The sequence below is a fragment of the Coptis chinensis genome, chromosome 8 (genome assembly GCF_015680905.1).
Source record: "Coptis chinensis isolate HL-2020 chromosome 8, ASM1568090v1, whole genome shotgun sequence".
NCBI lineage: Eukaryota > Viridiplantae > Streptophyta > Magnoliopsida > Ranunculales > Ranunculaceae > Coptis > Coptis chinensis.
This window is the reverse complement of record NC_141463.1, coordinates 65982601-66001794: the sequence shown is the minus strand read 5'-3', so window position 1 is coordinate 66001794 and position 19194 is coordinate 65982601. Positions and strand designations below refer to the sequence as shown.

General features: G+C 34.4%; 1 pseudogene; it reads left to right on the top strand.

The window, feature by feature from the left end:
- The first annotated feature begins 2123 nt into the window (after positions 1 to 2123).
- Positions 2124 to 5464, top strand: LOC147482512 (protein argonaute 5-like; annotated as a pseudogene).
- Positions 5465 to 19194: the final 13730 nt, after the last annotated feature.

The window sequence follows — 19194 nt, the reverse complement described above, 5'->3', positions numbered from 1 at the left end:
GTGAAAATTTAGTATTCTATATATGTGTTTTTTTTTTTTTGGCTATCTTTTTGTCTCTTATAATCTAATTTGAAAGCTCCATTTTATATATAACCAACTGTAAGAATGTATTTTTATTTTTCCCATATTCTATTTTTCAGTTCCCCATATTCCACATTTTTATATGACATTGTTTGATGAAACACGATAGTTAAGCGGGCTTTATACTAGTGGTAATGCATTTTGTGGAATTAGAAATGTCGTGGTTTATATAGCTTTACAATTGTAGTAGACTAGTATTATATAATGCTCAATGCCTAAAAAAAATATTCGAACGAAGAGGTGTATGGAGACTAGTATCATATGTAGCATACTAGTATCATACCTTCAAATCAAAGGCTACCGACTTTGATTTGTTTAAAGCAACTCATTTTATTATTATTTGAGTAATGCTTTAATCAAATGTGTTAGTCAAATGAGGATGATGTATCAAAATAAAATTGCCACATTGTGTTTGGTTCTGTAAAAAAAATTCTAAGGTAGTTTGAGAGCAATCTAGTTAACTAAGTTCAACTATTATACCTTTTTTACTCTTTGAAAAACGAACTGATTTTTCAAATAGAAATGTCTTGCTAGCATTGTAGGATTGATGTCTTTCTTATTACAACACCAATATGTTTGTGTATGTATTGCTGATTATATAAGATGCATAAATATATGTGTTCAACTCTAGTTTCATCTAACTTTGGTAATGAATATTAGGTTAGTGTATGCGTAGAGTTGCTTAGAGTTAGCATTGTAACTCCTTGGCCTAGTTAGTGTATGCCTCTACATAACTATTTAGCTATTTTTCTAGTTCTGAGTTTCATTTATTCTTTCTTATCTCTTAGAAGTACATCATGGAGTCAACGTGCTTGATGATAGATAAGAGTTGGATTGATCTAGACAATTTCGCATCCCCGCTTTTATAAGAGGTGTTACGAGTTTGTAACATTTGCCTCGAACACCACGTTAACAAGAATGTCATACCATGTTCTTGTCGAAAAGTGTCTAAAACCAAGGCGCTAAAGAATGAGTCACGATAATGTTGCCCTACACTGTTTTAGCTATGGGTTTGACAAGACATATAAAATGTGGTTCTTGCACGGTGAGAAAGAAGTGGAAGAACAACACAATGAAAGAGGGTCGGGATTTCAAGAGAACGTGCATGTGGTTGACATGAATGATGCTTTCCACACCATTGCTCAAGAGTTTAGTCTTGACAACTTGGACACTTTTCTTGGAGATGATCCAGGAGGTTGTACAGAGGGGAGAGAAGTCATAGACGTTGTTGCTTTTAACGCTAACTTGCATGAAGCAATGACTGCATTATATCCTGGATGTGACTTCAGTGTTCTTAGATTTGTCGTGAAACTCCTTAACCTGAAGTACACAAATGGGTGGAGTGATAAGAGTTTTACCGTATTGCTTTAACTACTCCGCATGGTGTTGCCTGCTGGTAACAAGATACCAGAGAATAACTACAGGGCAGATAAGATGATTAAAGACTTGAAACTGAAATGCAAGAAGATTGATGCATGTAGAAATGACTGCATCTTGTATTGGGAAAAGAATGAATTTAAGGTTACCTGTCCTACTTGTGGAGTTTCTAGATACAAAACTCCAACCATTGAGGATTTGAGGAAGCGAACTAGGGTGCCTGCTAAGGTCTTGCGATACTATCCACTTACGGAAAGGTTGAAGCGATTGTATAGTGTGCCTTGGGTGGCAAAGGAGATGCGGTGGCAAAGTAGATGCGGTGGCATTCTACTGGAGAATCAAAGCCTGGCACGATGAGGCATCCTGTTGACTCGGCAGTGTGGAAGCAAGTCAATTTAAAATATCCAGACTTCTCTATAGAGCCACAGAATGTTCGCTTGGGACTAGCCACTGATGGTTTTACTCCTTATGGCAACTTTGGAGCGCAACACAGTTCATGGCCTGTTATGCTTGTGAACTATAACCTCCCGCCTTGGCTATGCATGAAGTCTCAATTCACTATGCTTTCAACTCTCATTGAGGGTCCAAAGCAACTAGGTAATGATATTGACGTTTATTTGCAGCCGTTGGTTAAAGAACTCCAATAATTGTGGCGTGATGGGGTGATGGTTAAAGATGCATTTAAAGGTGAAGAGTTCCATATGCGTGCCATTTTATTGTGGACAATCCATGATTTTCCAGCTTATGGGAATATCTCTGGCTGTAGAACTAAGGGAAAATTTGCTTGCCCTCCTTGTGGTCCGAAAACTGCTTCTATAAGACTTCACCATGGAAGTAAGCATGTGTATATGAGAAGTAGACGGTGGCTTCCATTGAGATCCGAGGCTAGAAATGATACAAGAGAAAGCACCTATGATAAGACAAAGGAAGAAGGTGAGCAACCAATAAGGTTATTTGGAGTTGAAGTTAAGAGAGTGACTAAGAGTTTGAAAAATCATCAATTTGGGAAGCTTCGGCAAGAATAAGGAAGGGAATAAAGGAAATTTGTGGTTTTCAAAGCGATCTATCTTCTTTAAGCTCAAGTATTGGAAACACATTCTCGTCCCTCAAATCATAACTTTGATGTCATGCATATTGAAAAAATGTATGTGAAATTCTTCTTGCTTTGATGTTGAATACAAAGGGAAAACTAAAGATGATGTCAATGCACGCTTAAAGATTTAAAAGCATGAAAGAGAAAGAAGAAATATTGGGTGCCTAAGCTTGGCGGGAAACAGGTTATGCCTCAAGGTATCTTTTGGCTTCAAAAAGAGGAGAAGAAGTTGTTCATCCAAACCTTGCGCTTAATCTTAGTGTACCTGTTGGGTTTAGTGGTAACCGGTATAATATTGTCAAAGGAGATTCAATGGATTTGAGACAAATGAAGTCACATGACTATCATATTCTAATGCAACATTTGTTGCCGTATTAATACAAAGATGCTTATAAAGATGGCAAAATGAAAAGAAAGCTCGAACAATTATTACTACCATTTGTACTTTCTTTAGTGCTTTGTGTTCAAGAAAGTAGAGATTGAAACACTTGATGTACTGGAAAGGGGTATGGTCAAGGCATTGTGCGCGTTGGAGAGAATCTGCCCACCATCATTGTTTGTTACTATGATGCATCTTCCTATTCACTTAGCTCATAAGGCTCGCCTTGCTTGATTTATAAGGTTGGTGGGTTATACACCTCCTAGGGCAAGAGGGCATTATTGATGTTGGTGTTTTTGGCTAGTTGAAATCAACTCTTTTTAGCTCTTCTAGTGTCCATGTACTTATTTGTATCCTGTTTGATATTTGATCTTCTTATTTGCAGAAAATGGTTAATGGAGGCACTATACATCATTGGATGTGTATCAACTTTTCACAGCTGAACCAAGATTGTGCTGGGCGTTTCTTCATTGATCTTGTTTCCATGTGTAACAGTAAAGGAATGGTATAGCTTTCTTTTCCAATATCTGTACGTACAATTATTCATGTGTATAAATTACATTAACTCTTTTGATCGTCTTGTCAGAGTATCAACCCAAAACCTTTGCTCCCATTGCTCTTCACACGGTCTGTTGATCATATTGAAAAGACTTTGATTCAGGCTTACACCCAATCAGTTGTAAAAATTGCAAGTTCATGTTAGCAGGGGCATCTCCAACTTTTGATCATTATATTACCAGATTGCACTGGTTCATATGGTGAGTAAAAGCTTAGTAGATTTATATAGTCTCATGCATATTATTAATATGCTTGGTTTTCACTCTCTTACAGGTAAAATTAAAAGAATTTGCGAGACAGAGTTGGGTATAATCTCCCAGTGTTGTCAGCCTAAGCAGGCGATGAAATGTAACAAGTAGTATCTTGAAAATGTGGCTCTTAAGATTAATGTGAAGGTTGTTCTATTCATTTCAGCTAGTGTATTTACACTAGACTATTGTGTGGTGGTGTGTTAGTCTCATGGTTTGCAATTTGGTGTAGGCTGGTGGAAGGAACACAGTTCTGGTGGATGCGCTCTCCAGGAGAATGCCAATTGTCTCAGAAAAACCAACGATTATTTTTTGGTGCCGATGTTACACACCCTCCCCGGGAAGATTCCAGCCCTTCTATTGCAGCTGTAAGTCACTCTTTTCTTCCTCTACTTGCTGATGTGTTACCTAAGTCCTTCCATATTTAAAATGTATCTATTGGCAGGTGGTTGCTTCCATGGGTGGCCGAGATATCAAAATAGAGGTCCGGTCTCAAAGACAACACCATCACCGTGAGTTGATCCAAGATCTTTACTCATTGGTTGAAGATCCTCAGAAGGGTACCTTCCATGCAGGGATGATCCGGTGAGTGAATAGTTGTTTTTCTACTGAACTGCTTAAGTAGAATAAAATAGCCTTTTTGTTCAACATTTTAGCTTACCCATGTATCACATATGAATAGCTACAATGTGAAGTAGTTTATAAAATTGCTCGCAAACTTGGAAATAGGTTTCATATCAAAACCATGTGTTTTGCTTTATTCCAGATGACACCTGCCATCAGAAGTTACCGATTCTTATTGTTGGGGATGTAAAGTAATCGGGCTTATTTATCCGTGGCATGGTGTTAAACTGGCGAGTTGGATTAGTTGCAAAGTGGAGCCAAAGTTTTGTTCCTCGAAAGTATTTTCTTATTCTCTTGTAACTTTGTTGTATAGAGAGCTGCTGATTTCGTTCAGGAAGTCAACTGGGTACAAACCACAACGAATTATATTTTATAGGTGATGACCCTTATTTAGGAGCAACGTTTCTTATTATGCGTTGGAAGGCTAATATATTCGCACAATAATATATTTTTTCAAATTTGAGAGATGGTGTTAATGAAGGTTCCTTCCCGTGTCCTACTCAATGAGTTGACGCAGCGACGATTAAAGGTCTTGAATCTTCATTTAATTATCTAAAGATTGTTCTAGTAAAATTAGTTTCTAATATGAATCATCGCTTTTTCTTATCTAGGCTTGTGCTTCTCTGCAAGAGGGTATCTTCCTCCCTGTAACGCTTTGTAGTTGTGCAGAAAAGACACCATACATGTCTTTTCCCTCACGATCATGATAATAAAAATATGACATACGTGAGTGGAAATATTCTTCCCGGTACCCGCTCTTTGTCCAATCAGCTTATCAAGGATTTATTGTCATATGAGAATTGTTGTTTGAAACATGACTTTTCTTAATCGGGCAATCAGAGTTGATTCAATGATATGTCATCCTTCGTGAGTTTGATTTTTACCCTGCGTCATCTTTGGTATCGGTATCCGTAATTCTTTGGCAAGTCATGCAAGTTTTTATTTTTGGATGTCTGTTTTAACCATGGTTCCATAACGCCCACAGGTACCAAAGCCGACCTACTCACTATCATGTTACGTGGGATGAGAATAATTTCCTTTCGGATACCATCACGGATGCTTACAAACAACTTATGCTATAATGTAATACCTTTCGCTTTGTGATCTCTAAATGCTCAAGACTAATGTGTTTTTTGTTCTTTTCTTTTCTTAAGATGTGCTCATTCCGCTCTTTTCACCCTTTTGTTTTAGGTATGCAAGGTGCACACGATCCGTGGTTCTGTTGGTAAGTCTTTATTTGGCATCCAATTTCTGTTGTACTTCTCACAATTTCCTCCTTCCTGTCATTGATGATGAAGTTTTTCATTTTTGTTTTCCTCCCGTATTATCGCGGATTTGGGCTGCTTTCCGTGCCCGCTACTATATTGAAGGGGATGTGTCTGATAGTGGGACTGGGGCATCTGCCACAAGGGGACAACGAGCACAAATACATTCTCTTCCTAAGATCAAAGATAATGTCAAAGATGTTATGTTTCTTCACGAATCGCTGGCGTTTGTTTATCCCCTTTTTCATGGTTTTGGGATTTTTATTTGGGTATTTTTAGGTACTTATAGCTAGAATAGAACAGCTAGAATTATTTCTAGTTCCTAAGAGAGTACTTCATGATCTTCTTTTTTTTTTTTTTTTTTGGTCAGCAAAACTCACTTCAAGATCTTGGCAAATGGATTACCAACTTGGTGAGACGCTTTGGACCTTAGTGATTTTGTTGAAGGGTTGAATCAAGGTTGCAGTATGAGTAATCTATTGTGTGGGATATGCAAACTTCATCTATTTTGGTTTTTTGAATATGTTTGTTGTAAGTAATGGTACTAGAGATTACTAGGACTTGTTGCTAGACAGATGGTGTACGTGGTGCTGATTTTTGGTTTCTGAAGGAAGTAATATGTATACTTAGTGAATGACATGTCTTATTGTTGTTTTTTTTATGAACACATTGTTTCTTTATGAATACATTGGCGTTTGTAGCATTTGAGTGGGAACTTGCAAGAATGTAATGTTGGGATATCTGAAACAATTATTATAAAAATATATTTTTAAATAAAGAACTAATACCCGACGGATAAAAACTGTCTAGTAGCAAACTACCCGACGGCTAGCAGCTGGCATATCCGACGGCTGGTGACAGCTGGTCTAACCGACGGTTCATAACAACAGAACTATCCAACAGTTTTTAACAACAGGAATATCCAACAGTTTTTAGCAGTAGGAATATCCGACGGTTTTAGCAGCAGGAATATCCGACGGTTTTACAAAGAAGAACTATATCCGACGGTTTTGCCGGTACCGCATATCCGACGGTTATTAATAAAAGAGGGAATGTCCGTTGGCAAAGATCCTCAACCCCGACGGCCTGTTTTGACCAATAAAACCGCCGGAAGCCTATGCCGACCGAGCATTTTTCGACGGTCTTCTTTGCAGTTTTGGTCCTGGCCGGGTAATAACTTTCGACAGCCATAGTCAGTCGGGTAAAGTCGTTCTTTTGGCTATTCTCGAAGCACTATATAAAGACTAGAAGGAGAAGAAAAGATTCATTTTGATTTCATTCTAGAAAAATCTGTAAACCAGAGCAAAGAGAGAGAAAGAAAGAAAAATGTGTAACCGCCATTGATACTAATAGAAAAAGCTTAATTCCTTTTCTTTCAATCTTTGTTCTACATCTTCATTAGTTCCTTGTTATTGATCTTAGATAAACATCTTCTCCAACTACACTTCCATTGCACCGTTTTCATCACATAGCCAAAATCGTGATTTAGCCCATCGAAGCTAACCTTTGAATCATCTACTTTGGACCAATTCATAGTAAAGCGATCAAACTTACACATCATATCAGAATTGCCCACATTAGGATCAACTGTTGAGAAATCAAACAAACACTCATTTTCACATTTAGTCATCTTCCATATACAATCAGGTGGTCGCATAAAATTTACTTGTCTTGAAGTTTTGATCGTCATCAAAAGCCATAATACTACCAATAGTGCATAGGATTAAAGGCTTGCCAAATGAAATTAGGAGGTAGGAATACATCTAATTTGAATGAGGACTTTATAGCGGACTTTTGGGCTCAAGTAGACACTAGACATAGGGCTTTGGGATGGGTCCGATCTTTAGGGTTTGGATTCAGTCACAAGACATAAGGTACATGCGCCATGTCCCAGATGGCCAAGATGTATATCTACTAGCATCACGCACGTGCAATGCACGTAATAACAATACAGATGGAACCTTAGGAGGTAGGTTTTGCAACTGTGATAGATACAACATTTGAAAGAAAAATATTATATGTATAGTTGCGTAACAACAAAAGATCAGTATGAGAATGGGTATAGCAAAAGATATTTTATATCAATATAACAAGGGAGGGAAGTTTTATGACCCACGACTGGGATTCCATCCTACGGTGGGTTAAAGTGGTGGTTGGGATTACATATAACGCCTCGATTACTCTGTTGGAGTTTGATGGTAATTAAGACTTTCCATTAATTTAGCAAATCAATTAATAGTAATTAAGACTTTAATTTATTAAATCAATAAATAATGATAGTTAAAATTTTCTATTAATTAAGAAAATCAATAAATAATGGTTTAATTGGTAATTAAAACTTTTCATTAATTTATTAAATTAATAACTAATGATAATGATAATTAAAATTTTCTATTAATTTCGCAAATCAATAAATAATGGTTTAATTAGGTAATTAAAAAATAACTTTCCAATAATATAAAATCAATTATTGCTTTTAGCAATATTTCAAAAATTAAAATAAAGAACTCAGTTCAATCAAAATTTTCAATTTTTTTTTTAACAAAGTTGATATTTAAGGAATCAAAAATCATACACACCAATTGTTCCCACATAGTCACCACAATGTGAGGTTTTTTTACATCGACAACAAGTTTTTAGGAGGTCACCCGTCCTATGACTACTCCTGCATGAGCAAGCTTCACTACATAGTTCCCACGAATCCATAAATCCGGAAAAAATCTCTATGTTGGGATTTGGCGGATAAATTACTTATGTCTCAGATCTCAAACAACTTCATAGATGCTATAATTCATACATGAGGTGACCCTCGCCCCATGGGCTAGGCACCTTTCCAAGTACCTGTTTCAACCTCGCTTCACGGGCTAGATGATGTAGTATATTCCCACGGGCCGGGGTATTACATTATATGCCAAAAATTTAGACTATCTAAAATACTAAAATAAAATTAGTAGCAAATTATTTAAGGTTTCTAGCATTTTTTCCAAAAGCAATTTATTAAAAGACAAGTCTACAAAAAATCAAAATAAAAAATAAAAAATAACAAGTTTATTGAGAATTTCTTATAGAGATGATCAACGGTTCAATGAGGCTTTTCCATGGGTATTTTAATTTCTTAATTGATAGCTTACAATAATTTAAAAACGGATCGGAAAGTTATGATAGTTAAGTACGAATTGGATATTACTACAGAGTTAACTGGTTAAAATATGGGATGAGACATACTCTAAAACAGCAAGATTTCAATCTCAGTCAATAACATGCGAGGCGTTAAAATATGAGAATGACAAAACCATTATGCAACACTTTAAAATGGATAGTTGCTTTACATGGTCTCGATGAATAGTTGGAATTATAGAAAAACTATGAGTTAACAAAAATGAAATAAACAAAAAACCAATTCAAAACTATAAAATGAAATCAAATTATGAAATTTAGGAAAAGTTCGTACCTCAAGTGCATGTAGTCAATTTTTTTTTTTTTTTTTTTTTTTGGAGTTAAGTTTCTTTTGAACTACAAAATTCATGTTCAGTTCGTTGAAGTATGTTCAAAATAATTTTTGTAGAGTGAATTTGACACATCTTTTTCTATTTTTTATTTCATGTCTGTACTTCATCGGTTACGCTGAAGTAAGAGATGAGTCAGGTGTGCCGTCACGAGTCGAACAAGAGCAAATTAACATTGTTGATATATCATTACAATGTGCAAAGGATTGCTCAAAATATAGTTAACCATTGCAGTGAATATTCTCAATTGTATAGCATGGTTCAATTACTTTGCTGGTAACTTTGGTATATTTGCAATCTGCATAGGTTTTTTGTTTACATTTTCAGTGTCAACAGTGGCTGTGTTGAGTTATTCCAAAGTAACACAAGGGATATTTTGCCAAAATTCTTTGTGACATGGTGTTCATGGGCGTGTAGAGATAGCACCAAAAATAAAAGACAACATAATTTGTGCCTTCATAGCTAGCTGGAGCATTTCATATTCATGTTTTGTAATCAATTTTTCTTTATTTTATTATTTTTTTTGTAGGTTTTTTTTTTATAGTTTTTTTTTTTTTTTTTTTTTTTTTTGGAAATTTTATTGATACTGATAACGAATTTTACAAAAAAAATTAGGACAAACGTGAAACAAGCTACACCGCAAGTCCTTTCTGAATAGCAAATCCTATCCTTCTAAAAACAAACTCGTTAGAACCAGTTGTCATAACGTTACTATTCATAACTTTCTGAAGTCTCTTGAGAAGCTCAACAGACTGTTGTTCCAAGAAACCGAAAGTGTTGAAACTAAACAGAATGAAACATTACTGGTTAGCCCTGCAAGCTTCCTCATGCTTCTCCATCTTCCCTGTCGCTACTCTCTTAGCTGCTTCTCCCACCTCAAAATCACCATTCCCCAACCCTACCAACGGAGAGACTCCAGTTACATCAACACATGCATGTTTTCCCTTAGACCAATTGTAAATCAAGACATCCGCAGGCCGAAGAGCCGATCTTCCCTCATTCGGATCAGTGAGAAAGTTAATAGGGAGCTTCTTTCTTCACTTGTACCCCATCCCTCCAAAATGCATTACATAAAATGTCTCTAACATGATCATGTTTGTATTTGAAACCTGGAGAATGTCGACAATGTGCTGCATGGTCCCCGAAAGCATCCAATCTACTCTTTTTGCAAACAGGGCATAAACCACCGTCATAGTACAAAGGAATTATGAGACGAGTATCAGAGAATAGAACGATACTCCACTGGCGAAATATGCTGTCCAAGTCCCTCAATCGGAATAACAAGTAGAAAATATTTTGCGTGTTCCGACTGTAAGCATCCCATGACTACCTTTTGACGAATAGATAAATCAAACTCCCTCTCGAGACCAGCAACAATCTTACCATAGATAAATCAAACTGCCTTTTTTTTTTGTTTTTGTTTTTTTTTTAAATTTTTTTTTCAATATTGGAAACTAAATCATTAGGAAGGTGTATATACATGCTAGGGATACATATTGCCAAAGCATGTGTGATGTATAAAGTTTGTGGACAAGCACGTTTAATGTATCATATTAGTTAAAATTGTTTCGGTGGGATGAATTTTTCACAAGTACTTTTTGTTTTTGTTTTATTTCTTAAAATTGTGAAAAATATATGAATTAAAATATATATGTCTAAGACAAAAAACTGTACCACAATCATAAAATAATGTATCAATAATTATTATTTAAATAAGAGACGAACAAATCAAGAGATGATGTTTGTTAAAACTGTGGCTAGGAGAAAAAATCAATGAATCTAAATAAGAAAAAAATAAAAAACAAAAAACAAAAAAATAATAAAAAGAAAAATAATATTAAAAAAATAAATGCAAATCAAGAAATTCAAAAACAATTCGTGCCAAAGGCACGGGCATTACCTAGTATATATTAAAAGATAGTTTAAAACCAAAATCATCCTACGTACACGCCAAAATTAGTTGAGACGTTGCAAAATAACAAAAGATCGATATGAACAGAAGTTAGTTAGGTGGATTTCTCCATCTCGCTGTGAAGTTCTTCATTCTAGTATTCAGCATAGTATGTCTCCTCACTGGCAAAGCAAGAAGAGATTTGTACGAATAAGCTAACAAAAGTTTATAGTAAGAAAATTGAATTTGTAAAGGTGTTTCACTTACATTTTGATTAAGACTTGGTGATGCATGACTTGCTGATTCATTCATGATCAGAGAGACTTTTGAAAGGGTGTGAAGAAATTGTTTTTGTGTTGTTTGTTGAAACTTGTTATTTTTATCTGAAAGACGGCCTTATATCCAACCAAATTTTGGAAGAGTTGTAGTATAGTTTATGTACCATTCTCCTGGAAATATGGATTGATGTGCATAATTTAAAATGGAGTTGGATATATTTGTTGAAGGTAAAGAAATTAATTTTTTTTGTGATTCAATGCGAGCTAGTTCCTTTTCAGTTTTTTGTAAGAGTATTGTTGCTTCAGGTTGAAATGCTACAACTTTTGCAGTCGATGTGTCATCTTTTATCTCCATCCGCAGTTGATGCCTATGCAATATAGAATAATTATATTATATAAATAAAAAAGTTATATGTATAAATTAAAATCTACCTTTATTCTGGTGACACAATGCCGTGATTCGTGCAAGTGTAACCGTTGTTGATGATATCAACTGCTTTTACACATTTTAGATGTGGACATGCATTGTAAGACCACCCCTTGTCATGAAGTATTTTGGAAATAGTCGCCTCGCAGGTGAAAAGCATTGCTGTAAATAGGATGGTTTGTTAAATTGGATATGGAATATATAAGAGATTAAAAGTGTAGATTAATATATCTTGTATAAGATACCTGTGAAGAAGAATCATTAGCTGAAGCAATTATGTCTGACAATGATTTTCGCTATGTAGTGATTTTTGGTGGTGCTTGAGGAGGCTCTGGCAACAGAATTTTACTTTGTGATGGTACTGGACCATTGTCACCAAGTTCGGCGTTTTTTTCAAAAAAACGCGTTTAAAACCCAAGATATTAGCAAGGCGTCTGGTTCCAGTTTAAAACCGGGTTTTTAAAAAAAAAACCCCGTTTTAAACGTTTTAAACGCATTTTAAACTTAAAAAACGTTTAAAACCCGAGATTTTGAAAATCTCCCGTTTAATTTTTTTTTTTTTTTTTTTTTTTTTTTTTTTTTTTTTTAAAAAAGAAAACACGAAGAAGAAAAAGGGGTTTTGGAGTTTACCTTTTTGAAGAGTGGGCGTTAGATTGACTTATTGAGACAGTTTTATTTTGTTTTGGATTATTAATAATTAATTATAAATTTTAAAGTAATTAACTTATTTGTAGAACTTGATTATGCCATTATGGTTGGTAATTAGTAGTATCTTTTTTAGAGTCGTGTTTTGGTACTGAATCTAAAACTTCTAGTATTTGGATGAGTAATGATAATTTGATACTTTCATGTATTTGAATTTTCTTTCATCTGTATTATTTTTATTTTTATTTTTATTTTATGTGTCAATTCTTTTTCCACTCTTATAAAAAAATCAAATTCTTTATCTATTATATTCTTTATCATCGGTTTTTACCGTTTCTTTTACGTATTGTACGCATTATACGTTTTAAACCCGTTTTTTATGCCCCATATTTTTTTACGCCTTTTTTTTTGTTTTTTTTTCGAGACGTTCCGTTTAAAACACGAACTAAGTTTTTTTCAAATACACCGTTTTAAACCTGTACCGTACTTGGTGACAATGTACTGGATTGCAGAAAAACAAAATAGTCAGAAATCTCATAATATTATCACGGAAATAAATTATCAGAAGTTGAAACTGACCTGGGCAATGTTTTCATGTCGTGGTTCAAAAAGTGTTAGGGAACGTGAATAAAGAGAGTTTATATTGTCCGTATATATAGTGTTAATAGAATAGGATAACAGTAAAACATAGTATAACGTCTCTTCTTTCACATATTTAACAACACCATTGAAGAAAGGCTTATAACTTGAACAACACAGAAACTCAGCTAAATAGCAATGAGTGCCCTAATTAAAACACAACTCAAAAACGACTAAGAATAGTGGTATCTGGTTATTGATTGGGGGAGACGATTGGGATGGAAAGAGGATTAGAGCATAAGTAATTGTGGAATCAATTTATGGTACTACTACCAATAACTATGTACATATTAACATGAGAAGAGGTAAACAGATTACATCATGGTCATATTGTTGATACTGACTCCATTGATTTCCTTCACGATGCCTACAACTTATTACTAACTTAGTACATCTAATTTATGAAAAGATATGTTATATGTACCTTAAGCTAATAAAGATCAAGTATCTAAACTAAATGCTATATTTGGTGTTGGAAATAGATGGATTCAGCAGGAGTTGGGACGACTATTCTTAAGACTGATACTCTTTCTAACTATTTAACTGAAGAGATTACTTGGGCAATTATTTAATGAATAAATCCACTTCACATGGTGTACGGTATGTTGACCAAATGTAGCGAAACTCGTTCCCAATGTGTGAGAAAGGTATTCTCTAAGCATTCAAGATCCAATACCCTTGGCTTGAACATCCTAGCCAAAGAGGAGTACAATGGAGACAAAGAATTCAAATTAGTTAAGCTAAATGACTGCGGACTTCTTGTCTAAACTCAAAGTTAATTCAAATAAGTGTTTGTGAGTGAGAGTAAGGGCTGTTTGGCCGATCATAAAGGAGTATCTCAAGGCAAGTGGCTGTGCTGTTTGTACTAAAGGAGCATCTCAAGTAAGTGCTTGTGCTGTCAGTACTAAAGGAGTCTCTCAATTAAGTGCTTGATAATGAGTAACAATTCCATTTCTTATTGTTGATAATGAGAGTTGTATGTACCTATTTAATATGTCTACAACTCGTGGAATTTGCAAATTTAGATATATCTTTGTTGCAGCTGTAGAAGACAAAACATATTCTACATTGTCATTTGCAATATGTTTAATTTAGGATAAGTTATATGGTAATAAAATATAATACAATTAGATTAATACAAATATTCAGTTTGATGTGAACAAATATATCAATATATTTAATGCTCACAAAAGTCACAATCAAAACTGCATCATTAGAATTCGTGACCGTTTCATCATCGGCTTGCAATGCTGAGTTGCTCCATAGTGTGACTTTCAACACATACCCACTATATATAATGTAATAATATATAGATAGTATGTGTTAGGTAAGAGAGAGATATGCAAAGTTGTTTCTCTGATCGAAATGAAATAAATTACTGTTCATCTTGGAGTTGTATATCCCTTACAATAGTCTTGTGTCCATTTTTTTTTTGTGATAGTCATTTGTTCGTCCCACCTACATGTATATATGTCCAACTAAATATGTTAAAAACAAAAAGGACAAAACATTAGAAGGATGTTAAATATAGTACATAAATAATTTTAGCGGTATTTAGCCATGAGATGTTTGTTGTCAATCTTGGATGGTACATTATTGAAATCCACAATTGAAAATACATGCTCTGGAAAGTTTGTAATTGTCATATTAAGTGGTTTTATACTGGTGCACCATTTGAAACTGATAATATATTCTCCAGGTGCGGCATTATATTTCTTGTCGCTTTTTACCAGAGAAAATCGATCCAGATTGTAAATCTCTTTCTCAACTATATGTCGTTTGAATTTGGCCATTATTAACTTATCAATTCTTGCCTGTAACTGGTGTCTCTGATAAAAGTGCAAATGATGTTATATATATATGGAGTTCGAGTAAGAGAAAAAAATGGAAAGGTTATACAACTATACCTACATGCTTATCGATGAAGAGCATGTAGAGACTTTTTACTTCGTCTTTTGACTAGTCAATTGCTTCCCATATTCTAGCTACTCTGACTTTTATCTTCCAGTCTCTATCTGGCGAGTCGATATTTGCAATGCAGTGATACTAGATATGTGCCATTTGCAGAAGTCACTGTACATATCGAAATGTTAGTTATATATTGTAGTTATAGTAAGGTGTTGTAGTTATAGTTTATCTCGTTATTGCTTAGGAGATGGATAGCAGTTGAACGTACCCTAAAGGTTGCAGCAGCGTTTTGTTTTTTATCATAAGAAAAAAGGTCTAACTACACATAAACATATAGAGAAAGTTGTGGAAAAGTGAAAAACTACTGTTGAATCATTAAAAACGGATAAATTAGAGCATAAAAAGTTGCAGGGTCAATGTCTACTAATAATAAAAGTAACTTTGCTAATGTTACCTTTGCTTACACTAAGTGATAATTAGTTTGGTTTTTGTTGCTTTAAGGCATTTATTCAAACATGTTTGTTTTTTTAAGATGTGAAAGATTATGCTTTTAGAAAAATATTCAGAAAGTACTGAAAATTTCTTAACGAAGTTCTGCTTATATACCTGTATTGTACGTTCTAAAATAGCGAAAGTAGTGTGTCGTACCTTATAGAATCGGAAAAGGAGTTATAGTTTCAGTTAGTTAATGGAAGATTTTTTCTTTGTTTTCTTATAGTTAAATATTGTGGAAGTTTTAGTTTTGTACATATATCTACTTAGATTGGCTGTGGGACAGTGGAAAGAGACAGATCACCCAAAATAAAAAGCCCATGAGCTATTTTTCTGTGTAATCTGGATCACTTAGACATGTTATTTGATAGTCCCATTTGCAATGTTTGGATTGTTTTTTTGTTTGATAAAAACATTATTTCTTAGATATGTTTAAACATTTTTTAGATATTTTTTAGTTATAATTTTTTACATTTGGTAATTCACCGATTTGTTAGATATGTTTAGAGGTTGTAGAGAGTATGTAGGTATAAGAGAATTGAGGAACTAATTGCACTAACTTTATGTATGTATCTGATATAGATTGAAATTTAAACTAAACAAACCCATAATTATGTGTCAAAGTTTAAACACTGAAAAAAAAATTGATTGTCTAAAAGATGCTTTAAAACCCAAACCATGTTTTGTAGATGTCAAAATTAGTCAAGATGTTGGAAAGGAGCAAAAGATCGATATGAACAGAAATTAGTTTGCTGCGGGAGAGCTATGTTTGCAGCAGCTGCTGAAAGCTTTCTTTGCTGGTCATGGAGGTAGAGTATGTTGAGTGGAAAGTCTGCACCATCTCCTTCGCTTCAAGGTCCTCACTTCTAGATTCTACATCATCCTCAACTCGTGATTTACTTTCAACCTTTCAAGCAAGTCCTTCATAGAGGCAATAGATTATATTTCATAAATAATAAAACATAAATAAATAAGGCAGTTCACGCTGACAGCATCATTGGTAACTTGGTACAGGAAAAACATATGATAGTCAAACTCAATTAAAAACAGCAGGATGCATAAAAGCCAAAGAGAATGAAGGAAGATAGTTTTATTACAAACTATTATTCTTAGACCACATCTACAAAAAGGTTATGTTACAATCCTTCATCTGACAATTAATACTCTGCCGCGGAACGCAGTACTTCATAGGATGTTAATTAATAAGATGAAAGTAATAATCTTTCTCTATCAACACAAAACATATCCTTAGAAGTGACAGTGAGCACAAAGTATACACACTGTTTAAACACCATTAGTCACTTCTTTATAACCAGAAATTTAGTTCAAAGCCCCCGAAAAATTCAGGTGTGCTTCACACACTTTTAACAACTAATTCAACACCTAAAATTGTTTTTGGTAAAGAATTGAATAATGTTCTCTTTTATTTTATTTATTTTATATTTTTTTTAATCTTTATAGCTAAAAAGAAGATTTTTGAAACAAAAAGTACTTAGAAATTCAAAAGTTAATTCCAACTAGTTCAAATTTTAGTAAAGCAGTACAACACACCTATGAGTTTCTCTTTACATTAAGGTAATAACAATAAACGATTAAATTGCCAAAAGAAAAAAAATGGAAAGATCTTGGAGTAAAGGATTATACCTTCTCTATTAATCAGTTTCTTTTTGAGCTTCTTGCTTGCAAGTGAAGCCTCAGCAACAATAGATTCAAGCATCTTGAAACTATAAGAGAGGTGTCCAATACTCCAACAATGCCCTGAAGGTCAACAATTCTGAGAATCCCATGGGTAGGGGTTTAAAGGTATAGGGCTTAATATCATGTAAAGTTCTACCAATAAAAGAATAAAGAAAAATAGGCCAAAGAAAAATAATTTGAAATTGGAAAATACATGTAACATTTAGATGTCGCCTACACGAGAACAGAGAAGGTTACATTTAGATAATGAAACAGATTCACAACAACAAAAAGAACTCTAAAAAAATGTGAAGAAAAATGAAAAAGAAATAGGAGATGGTGGTGAAATCCAAGAAAAGAGCGTACTCTATTCACCAACCTCAAATTTCTACAGTCGCTTCCTTAAGTGAAACAGAGGAGGCTATCTCATCTTCAGTATAGAAAATAACATGATTTTGAATAGGTGGACAAAGTATGAAAATACTTTTCGCTTTCTCCCGGTTTTTGATTAGTTACAAATCAATTTAGTTGCATCTGTATGGACTAATAGATATAAACAATGTCTACTATTTCAAGATTGTTAAGTGTTTGTTTTTATAGCTAACCATCCTGTCATGATTTGCTAGTATAAACTATCTTGTAGACACACCAACAGAGACGAATGATGGTTATATCAAGACAGACGATCCAACGGGAAGTAAGAGACGAGTTACTCGCCGTAGTATGGCAAGGATGGCTTCTCACCAGGGATAAATCACAGATCAGATACGAAAGATAAGAAATCCATTCCTCTCACAGATGCAGTGGCCTCTTATAAACACATTCAGTTCAACAGTAAAATATAATGATAGCACAAAATTACTGCATTAGCATCATGGTTGTCAATCCTGTTGGGGAAAACAATACCAATTGATCCCTACTAAGATAGTTTTCTCTTGGAAAATCTTCTACTCCAATAAAAAATCTAAACTTTAACTACAACCAACAACCACAACCTAAACTATGAATATAACTATCACAAACAAGCAATAGAAATATAAAGCAAGTAAAACATACCACAACACAAAGATGTACCGTGGTTGGGCCAATGATGCCTACTTCCACAAGAGCTAATCATTTTATAAGTATGGGAGAAGGAAGATTACAATCACTCCTCTCGCCTTACAAGCTTTTCTCTTTGCAAAAGTTTTCTCTCAATTTTGATTGCTTTCAAAATTGGGTTTCTACATTCAAGACTTGGTTTTCCAAAACCTAACTTCTGTTTTTATAGTAAACTGTAATCTCGCGGTTACTGTAAAAAAATAGAAATTGACAAGTTTAGGCATGAGCGCGGGCACGCTCTCAGCAAGGCCAATTCGAGCGTGCGTGCACCCTCTTATTTTCCCAGCTCAAAAGTCCAGTAACTTTGTTTCGTGAGAGGTTGAAAAAAAACCTATTTTATTTTCATAGCAAGGGAGTGGGCGCACCTTGGGCAAGGCCAATCTGAGCGCACGCGCGCTTAGACTTCTTCACACCAACAGTACTGTTTCTCTCCTTCATCCTCATCCTCATCCTCATGTGAGGGATAACTCCAACAATCCTAGGTATGGAAGTAGCCAATCTTAGAAACGCATCCATCCTCTTCACTGATTGCTTTCTCTTTTGAAACAACATATCACATTTTTCAGGTACGTACTCCTTATACAGTAAGAAAAACGAAAAATTGGGTTAATCTACTAACCTTAACCTTGAATTTAGAGAGCGTATCCTGCTACTTACAAACTGTAGTATAAATTTTCATTTGGGAATTTTTAGGTGAAGAATTAGCTACGAAGATTTATTTAAATGCCTCTAGATTATATAGCTAGCGACCAACAATTAATTCTAGTGCAATTATATTTCCAAAAGTTACTCACATCTGTATTTCACATTATATGTGCACATATATTATTAGGAAATAAACATACCTGAGCAATAAAATTATTGACAACATCAGTGCATCTGTGGTAGTTCATGGTCAATGTTTCAGTTGTACGCTTTGCTTCATCATAGCAACTTCTAACTTCTGCACCCACCACAACAACAATCAAACAATGCTTGTGTAAGATTTCAACTCATTCTCGAACA